The sequence below is a fragment of the Urocitellus parryii genome, chromosome Y (assembly GCF_045843805.1).
Source record: "Urocitellus parryii isolate mUroPar1 chromosome Y, mUroPar1.hap1, whole genome shotgun sequence".
In the NCBI taxonomy this organism is placed as follows: domain Eukaryota; kingdom Metazoa; phylum Chordata; class Mammalia; order Rodentia; family Sciuridae; genus Urocitellus; species Urocitellus parryii.
The window spans coordinates 33,152,253-33,161,055 of NC_135548.1; positions in this window are offsets into that span (position 1 = coordinate 33,152,253).

The window sequence follows — 8,803 nt, forward strand, 5'->3', positions numbered from 1 at the left end:
AAATTAAGGAAGAAAGATAGCTATGTGGGAGAAGACTAGTGAAGGCATTTTGAGAAGTGTTGTACATACCAGCCACACAATCTTTCTGCAGAACCTTGGCATCAGAAGTCCCCTGATTCTTCCCATGGAGCTTTACATTTTCTAAAAGGAGCCACAACCTTTGTCTCTCACCATTTTGCCTTTTATTCAGTTTACTGGAGTGCATAGGGTGGAGATGTGGCCACTTATCAAAGGAGGAGTTAAGAGAGTAGATTATTTGAATAGATAAGAGTTACAGCAGGTGTGGGATTTATTGCTTTTCAAGAACTGCCCCCCTTCTCGCAAGTAATATTCAAAAGTGTGTGCATAAGTGTGGACAGCTCCGCACCAAGTGTTTGAAATGGCAAGGTTTTCACCTTTAAAGATGCTTGAAGGTGCTTCTTAAGGAACAGTGGTGCCTTTTACATTTTAATTTATTTTATTTTGCCTCCACGGCTGTGTGTCAGGGCTAATGTGGAGGCATTGTGGATTTCCCCAGCTTCAAGCATTCTGCAGTGGAAATCACTTGACCGTAATTCTTAATTTTTTTTTAATTGTAACTGAACTTTTTTTTTTTTTTTTTGGTGGTGGTGGTGGTACTGGGGATTGAACCCAGGTCCTTGTGCATGTGAGGCATGTAATTCATAATTGATCTTGGAAATATGAAAGCCCGAAGCAGGAAGAAAAGACAGAAATGTAACAATTTTGAATGGATGCTCAGAGAGTGTGATTTGAAAGCATAGGCATTGCTGCTTTGAAAATCAAACAGGCCTCAGGGGGGGCCTCACTTCCCACTTCAGGGACACAGCCTCCCTCTGGAGTGGGGGTTCATTTGTCCCCCTCAGGATGTTTGTCCTTCTTTGGAAAACCCAGATTTACCAGGGGGGGGAGGATACCCAATAAATAGAGAAGGGGCTGGAGTGGTAGGGCAGGGAGTGAGCAACCTCATTGGTTTTCCAAAGCCTTTTGATTTTGTTAAAAAAAAAGTCCATGAATGTTACAAAAGTCACATTTTTCTGACTTATTTTCCTACACCCCTTTCCCCTTTTTTGAGTCCTGGTGGTGAGCGTGGTAGTTGAAATGATTTGTTCCCTTTGATAATTTTGGCCTCATTCTACAGGATGTTCCCATCTCACTCACTGATGATTTTGGCTGATGATATCAGATGGTTTGGTAATGATTACCTCGCAGTTCCCTCTGTCACTCAATGTCAAGGAGCCCTGTCTCCCTTTACCCTACGGCTGGCTGCTGCTGGGTTTCTCAAATCCACACAATAGCTTCTCTCATTTCTATGGAAAAGGAATACGTCTTTTTTCCCAGCCTCTGTTTAAAACTTTTGAATAATTTGTACTGCTGTCAGTTTTTCTCCATCTAGCAACTGCCTGTTAATTACAGTTCTTAATATTAATTAGCATTCAGGCTGTGTCCACATAACCCCACCCCAACATTTAAAACTAACCCCAGTAACTTTTCTCTCCTTTCCTCCCCTTCTTTGTCTTCTTTTGGCAGCCCCAAGCTCCTCCAAAGTCCATTTTATAAATTTGGTAGTCTAGGGATCTGGAAACAGTGTAGCTTGCCATTGCTAGTGTTTCCATGGAAATAATTGAGATGTAATAAATAGAGGCATTCTGAGGTTACAGGTTTCTTGATTCATCTGAGACCACATACAAGTGTAAATTGTCGACATTTGTTTCGCTAAACGTACATGATCTTGCAGGAAGGGCAAAACAAATCCTTTGTACATTCCATAGCTTTCTATGTGAATTGGGGTAACTGATATTTAATTGTAATATTTAATCCCCCCAATTAAGTTACCTATTCTTAGCTTTGGAAGAGCCTGTTTCATTCTAGAAACATTCTTTATGTCTAGTATTTGCTGTTTAGATTCTTACATCTTATTTCCTTGCAAAAACTTAATAAGCAATAAAATAAGATAACTATGTGCCTCTGGCAGGAGGATCCTGTTAAAGGTTTAACCATAAGATGCTGAGTATGCATTAATAATGAAAGGTGCGATAACTTCACTTAGCATAATCTGCTCTAATGCCATCCATTTGCCTGCAAATTCCATGATCTTGTTATTTTTTAGTGCTGCGTAATATTTCATTGTGTATAAATGCCACATTTTTTAATCCATTCATCTATTGAAGAGTATCTAGGTTGGTTACACATTCTAGCTATTGTGAATTGTGTTGCTATAAACATTGATGTGACTGTGTCCTTGTAGTATGCTCTTTTTAGGTCTTTTGTCTATAGTCCGAGAAGGGGAATAGCTGGGTCAAATGGTGGTTCCATTTCCAGCCTTCCAAGGAATCTCCATACTGCTTTCCAAATTGGCTGCACCAATTTACAGTCCCACCAACAATGTATGAGTGTACCTCCCCCCCCATCCTTGCCAGCAATTATTGTTGTTCGACTTCATAATGCCTGCCATTCTTATTGGAGTGAGATGGTATCTTAGAGTAGATTTAATTTGCATTTCTCTGATTGCTAGAGATGGTGAGCAATTTTTTATGTATTTGTTGATTGATTGTATATCCTCTTCTGAGAAGTTTCTGTTCAAGTCTTTGGCCCATTTGTTGATTGGGTTATTTGCTTTTTTGTTGTTTAAGTTGTTGAGTTCTTTGTATACTCTAGAGATTAGAGCTTTATCTGATGTTTGAGGGGTAAAAATTTTGTTTCCAGGGTGTAGGCTCCTTATTCACCAGATGTGAGAGACTTTTGAGATGGTAGGCTTGCTACTTCTGAAGGCAGTAATAGCCCATAACCAGCCTCATGCTTCTTTTTCTCAGCACCCAAAGTTATTAAATAGAAACTTTTTTATGAAGGTCAGACAAAGAAGGCACATCAACATCATTTGACTGATGTAAGAGCTTGCTCACAAACAAATGTTTTTGACCTTGAGTACTTGAATCTGAGTGTTTATGACCTTGGCTACTTGATAAAAACATAGCTCTCTGGAAGCTGTACTAACACACTTGGTCTTTTTTTGGTCCTAAAAGCCTCTTGGAATTGAGCATTTTACAACTTCTACTGTAAGGAGCAATGCTAACCTCTCCATTTTTAGGGTGCAATACAGAATGCTGTTTATCTCTAATTCTTACAGACAAAAAATAATAATCTTGATCTCTTGACACCTGGGTAAATTATTTTTTAAGCCCATCAGTTCTGCTTAACAGGTAAAATAGGTTAAACTTGGATACCTGGGCTGGCCATGCCAGTTATTCACTGGAGCCATTGGCTGCTGTTGTTTCATTTTATGCATCATCCAATGACTGGACATGAGGGCCTTCATCCTTCTTCTTTTCTATAGACTCAATATCACAATGGGGAAGGTTGATAGGTATTTTCAAAATACAGAGATCTTACTCTACTGGATACATTTTGGATTCCTAGACCTCTTGATTATCTTGCATTTCTTCATTCTGCTACTCTCTCATACACTTGCATCAGGTTTTGCTGTCAGATCTATTGAATCCATTCATCCCATGGCCAGAGCAGCTGCACATGACTCCTTTGACCACTTTTCCAAATCATCTATGCCACTGCTGCCACTTTTTTTCTTTGGCCAGGGGCTGAGGCCTGGGCCTCAACACTTCATTGATACTTCAGCTTGCAGGGTTCATGTTTGCCCACAGTGATGTCAGAATCCTTATTTCTGCTTACAAGGAACTAATTCCATTATATCACAACTCTCCATAGGAGTCCACTGTAATAGGACTGAGGCAACTAAGTGTTGTATGCTTCTTGGTGTCCATAGGTGCCATCACTCCCCTAACAACCTCTATTAATCTATCAGGACTGAGATATCTCTCACCTGCAAATATCCTAAAGACTACGCCATTTGCTGTGTGGATGTTGAGACTCAGGATGTAAAATTTGGATCTCTAGCAATTCAGAGATATTAGGCAGAGTTGGCAGTGTAGTCATGCTTATGCAAAAAAAAAAGCTCCCAGGTATCCCAGAGCCTTCAACCTTTAGATTCCTGCATCGTTCCATAGGCTTTTTCATATATACGCCAGAAAACAAAGGTGAATGGTCAATATTTTACATAGTGAACACATGCTCAAAACAAAATGTTTATGACAATGAATACATACACTAAATCAGAGTATTTGTTACTTGAATTATTATTATTATTATTATTGTTATTATTATTATTATTATTACTACCTGTTGGAAGCATCAGCAAGAGAGTAGCTATAGCCATGTATGGCCTTTCCAATGTTCCACCCTTTTAGGATTCATCAACAAAAAATCTACACCCCTGAAGTCTCCTGCAATGATCTATTAGCAAGGAAGTAAGAGCTCTGCATCCACAGGCCACAAAAAATACACAGTATTGTGATCTGACTAGAACACAATCCCCCTGCCTAGGACTATGAAAAGCATTCTCCAGATAGTATCCTGAGAAGTTCATCATTCTTTCAACTTATCATTGATCAACTGCTGTGGGGCTGCAACTAAAGATGTAATATGTATTGAAGTAATACTGATATTATTTTGGTGATCTAGAATATACATACAACTGAATATGGCAGAAATCCATTCAGGTGCTGCTGTTAACAAAAAAGTGCCATGTGATTTTGCAACAAAACTTTTTGTATTTAATATCTTTCTTTATTAACTAGAGATAGAGCCTGCTTTGTATGATTTAAGATTTTACTGTGTACTCTGCATTGTATTCACCAAGGATACATAAAAAAACAAAGAAAATACCTCAACCAAATGAGTTTAAAATTTTATGTATCATAAAGCCTTCTCTTTACCTATGACCACACCATAATTTTCCATAGCTGTAAGATTTGAACCTAGTATCCTAATAATGCCAGCAGAAAAAACAGAAGTTCAAAAATATTGAGTAACATTTTCAAATTAAATCAAAATTTAGTCAGTAAAAAAAAAAAAGTGTCTGGGTAGAATGCAGATCAACAGACTGATGACTATAATAGATAATGTTACCTTCAATATACATTTAAATATTGATTTCAATATTTAAACCATAAGAAATAAGCCATAATTAACAAAGGGGTGATTATAACAATGGTTACTCTGTTTAAATTTCAATTTTGCCTGTTCATAAACCTGAAAACAAGAGCCAATATTTTAATGCATGTCTGCAAGTTTTATGACTCAAAAGGCTGAAAAAGAAAGATTTTAAGTTCAAACTAGACTCAACAACTCAGTGGGGCCTTAAGCATCTTAGTAAGAACATGGCTTGTCTTAAAATAATGGGCTGGAGATGTGATTTGTGATAAAGTGCCCTGAGTATAGTCCTTGGTACAAAAAAAAAATCCTGCTTTTTATGCCACCATCTAACTTCTAAGACAATAATGAAATATTGATAATTCATGTAGTCTAGAGGGTCACTTACAGTTGATCCTGAATTCCAGTTAAGTTGCTTAATATTTGTGACACCTTTCAAATATTCTTTCACACTGAAAAGCTATGTATACCTCATCTATTACAACAGGCAAAATGATACTGAGTGTCAATTCTTTAGCAATTCTAAGGCAATTCTTTAGCCTTATCTGTACACATAAAGTTGACAATGTGTTCTTACTCCTCTTCTAGCCAAAGGGCAGAGTATCTTTCCCAAACTTTGGATCTGAGCTCTTATTTTTTGTGTGTGACTTATGTAAAGATGTGACTATGAAAGTGTATTAGTCAGGAAACATTTTGAATACTTTGTTTTTGCTTTCACAACAATGTCACCTCCTTGAGAATGAGTCCACCTTAATTTATTTGATTCTGAGATGAAGGATGCTTTTTTTTGGCAATCTTATTTCCCTCTGAAATTTAGTAACCTTATCAACTATCACCTAATTACATGCAGTAAAAAGATCCCACATGAAACCAGCATTAATTGATGACAATTCCACACATGAGACAATAATTTTTATATAGTTTCTTCTTATTCAGTAATAGATAACTAATCCACTAACCACAGGCTGAGTGCCAGGATTCAATCACACATGGAACTGAAGTTATGTGAAAAACACATCATGCCTTATAGGGAGTGGTTAAATTTTTATTAATTTAAATTTAAACTTTAAATCTCTTGACAGATGTTATTGAATTATAAAGAAATGTATGTAGACTTCAATGCTTTAATATTTGATGATGTTCTCACAGTACCCCATACCAAAGAAGAAAATTGAAATCACAACCCTACATTAGGCTAAAGACAAAACTACAAAATAAGTTTTTCTTTAAAATGTTTAGACTCTAGTTTCTGGATAACTGATGATGTGATGACCTAGAGTCTTTTCAACAGTGATGCCCATCTCTTTTGGTTACAGTATGATATGTAAAATGGAAATGGATCTCTGCCCAGAATACTGTGAGAAACAGTGTCCACTTTTCTACACTTCTGAGTTGTAGATGGCAGCTCTCTTAAAGTTCACAGTCTCTCCTGTTCTTTGACCCTGAGAGAATGTTGTTTGGTAAGTTTATTTCATAACCTATGTCACAGAACTAAGTTATCCAGTTTTTTCACCTTGCTGAGGTCAGGGTATTCATAGATCTCAAACATGGAATATAGCTGTGGTGAACATAGATATCTCTGAGAGGTCAAGAGTGAAGTTTAGGATGAAGCTTGAAAAATACATTTTTTATTAGTTAATTTATATTGTCAAAAATAATAATATTTTGGGGCTGGGGATGTGGCTCAAGCGGTAGCGCGCTCACCTGGCATGCGTGCGGCCCGGGTTCGATCCTCAGCACCACATACCAACAAAGATGTTGTGTCCGCCGAGAACTAAAAAATAAATATTAAAAATTCTCTCTCTCTCTCTCTCTCTCTCTCTCTCTCTCTCTCTCTCCCCTCTCTCACTCTCTCTTTAAAAAAATAATAATAATAATATTTTGTATATAGTGGTTTAAGTTATTGCAATTGATTTAAACTGTTCTTCTTACTTTTTAATAGAAATTTTTAAATTGTACTCGTGTGTTCTATTGTTTTTCCATCTGGGGAAATATTATTGCCTTAGGACATTGCTTAGATGTTAAAAATACAATTTGCTTTCTCATGAGACCAGACGACAGTAAAGTTAAATAAAATTTTAAAGTAATTGTGATGAAATTTTTATTCATAAAAATATATATGTTGGGTGTGTGAGAAATCTTGCCTCATGGTTTTATTTTCGCCATTGGATTTATTCCCACTGAAATCAAGTTATCACATGAGAAGAACATCACATAATCTTTTACCTTTCCCCCTTTCACTAAGATCATTATGTTTCTATAGAGTTTAAGAGTGGTGAAGATAATGCAAATTATGAGAAGTAATGAGATGTCATTGAAAGTCCTCATTAGCCTCTGGAGCTCAAGTGCATTTTTCATTGAGTTGGCTGAAAATCTGTTCATTTGCTGTATTATTTATACTAAATTTTGAGGCTTTTTTACCCCCTTTTCAATCCTTATTAGTTACCACCAGATTTTTCCATAACATAATTTACTCTAGGGCCAGAAACATCTGGTCTTGTGGTCTGTACCCTGGCCTTCTCATCCTTCCCTCTTACTAGGTGCTGACAACTTGCCAGAGGCATCACTCTGGCAAGTTGAGGGGAAGTGATTTGTTTATGGCTGAAGGCAATACTGCAGGGCTTCTTAAGGCATGCCTGGTGAGACTGCAGGTATCAAACTGAAGTTTTTAAAATGGAGTTGTTTAGGCCAGGCATAAGACCATCCTCACAATAGTGTAGTGTATTTGTTCAAAATTAAGGTTTTTGTTTTGTCTTATTTTGTTTGTTTGTTTGTTTGTTTCTTTAATGTATTTGTCCGCAATTGAGTTTTTTTTTTTCTTTTTCTATTCTTTTCTTTTTTTTTTTTTTTAATGTTAGACCGGGAAGCAAGAAAAGACCACTGACTCCAATTAAAATCAAATTAAAGCAAACTTATTATTTTGACCAGCCGGTCTGCCTCTCCCACCCAAAACCACAGGAACAAGACAGCAGCAGCAGCTTTCCTGCAGCCCAGCTTTATATCCCAGAAAGTTACACAAAGGGGGGTTACAGATAACAAAACTCTGACAAACATAACACTAATGCTAGTTTACATTTTTGCTGGCCCCAACATCAGAATTTATGAAGGTCATTAGATCCTGAGAGAGGATTGTTTTCTGTTCAGGGAAGGCCAAGATTTGTGAGGCATCACTAAAAGTTTCAGAGAGGGCTGCTATCTGGTCAGAGAGCCAGGCATGGGTGAGTTCAATGCACAGGCAGGCATTCCAAGCAGGTTCAGAATTTGCAGTAATTTATAGTAAAGCCAAAATTATCTTTTCATGGCTTTGTGGCGAGATGGCTCCCAAATTTGAGAAAAGATCAGGTTGGGTCTATCATTAATATCAAGTATTTAACTCAGTGGCACAGAGAAACCACCCCCAGCCCATTTATTATTTTTTGTATTTATTTATAGAAAAGGTTTCAATTAGTGGCTTAGTGCCTTGCTTTTGCTGAGGGTGGCTTTGAACTCATGATACCCATATATAATTTTCCTGAGCCACAGGGGTTACGGCCTGTGCTACCAAATTGCTTTCAAGTGAGTTTTTAAATATGTAAGACAAGTTTATTAAAATGACATTTAGTAGGATTCCTAATATTCACACAAATTCCTTTGTCCTGGTGTGGCTGCAAATAAAAGTGGAACTGGACTTTAATTTAAATTACAAGCAAGTTCAATTGGCAAGGCTTAATTAGAACACAGTTAATTAGAAGGTCACAGGCCATGGCACTATTGTACTTTTTTAAAATAATTTTTTTCTTAGTTGTAGATGAACAAAATA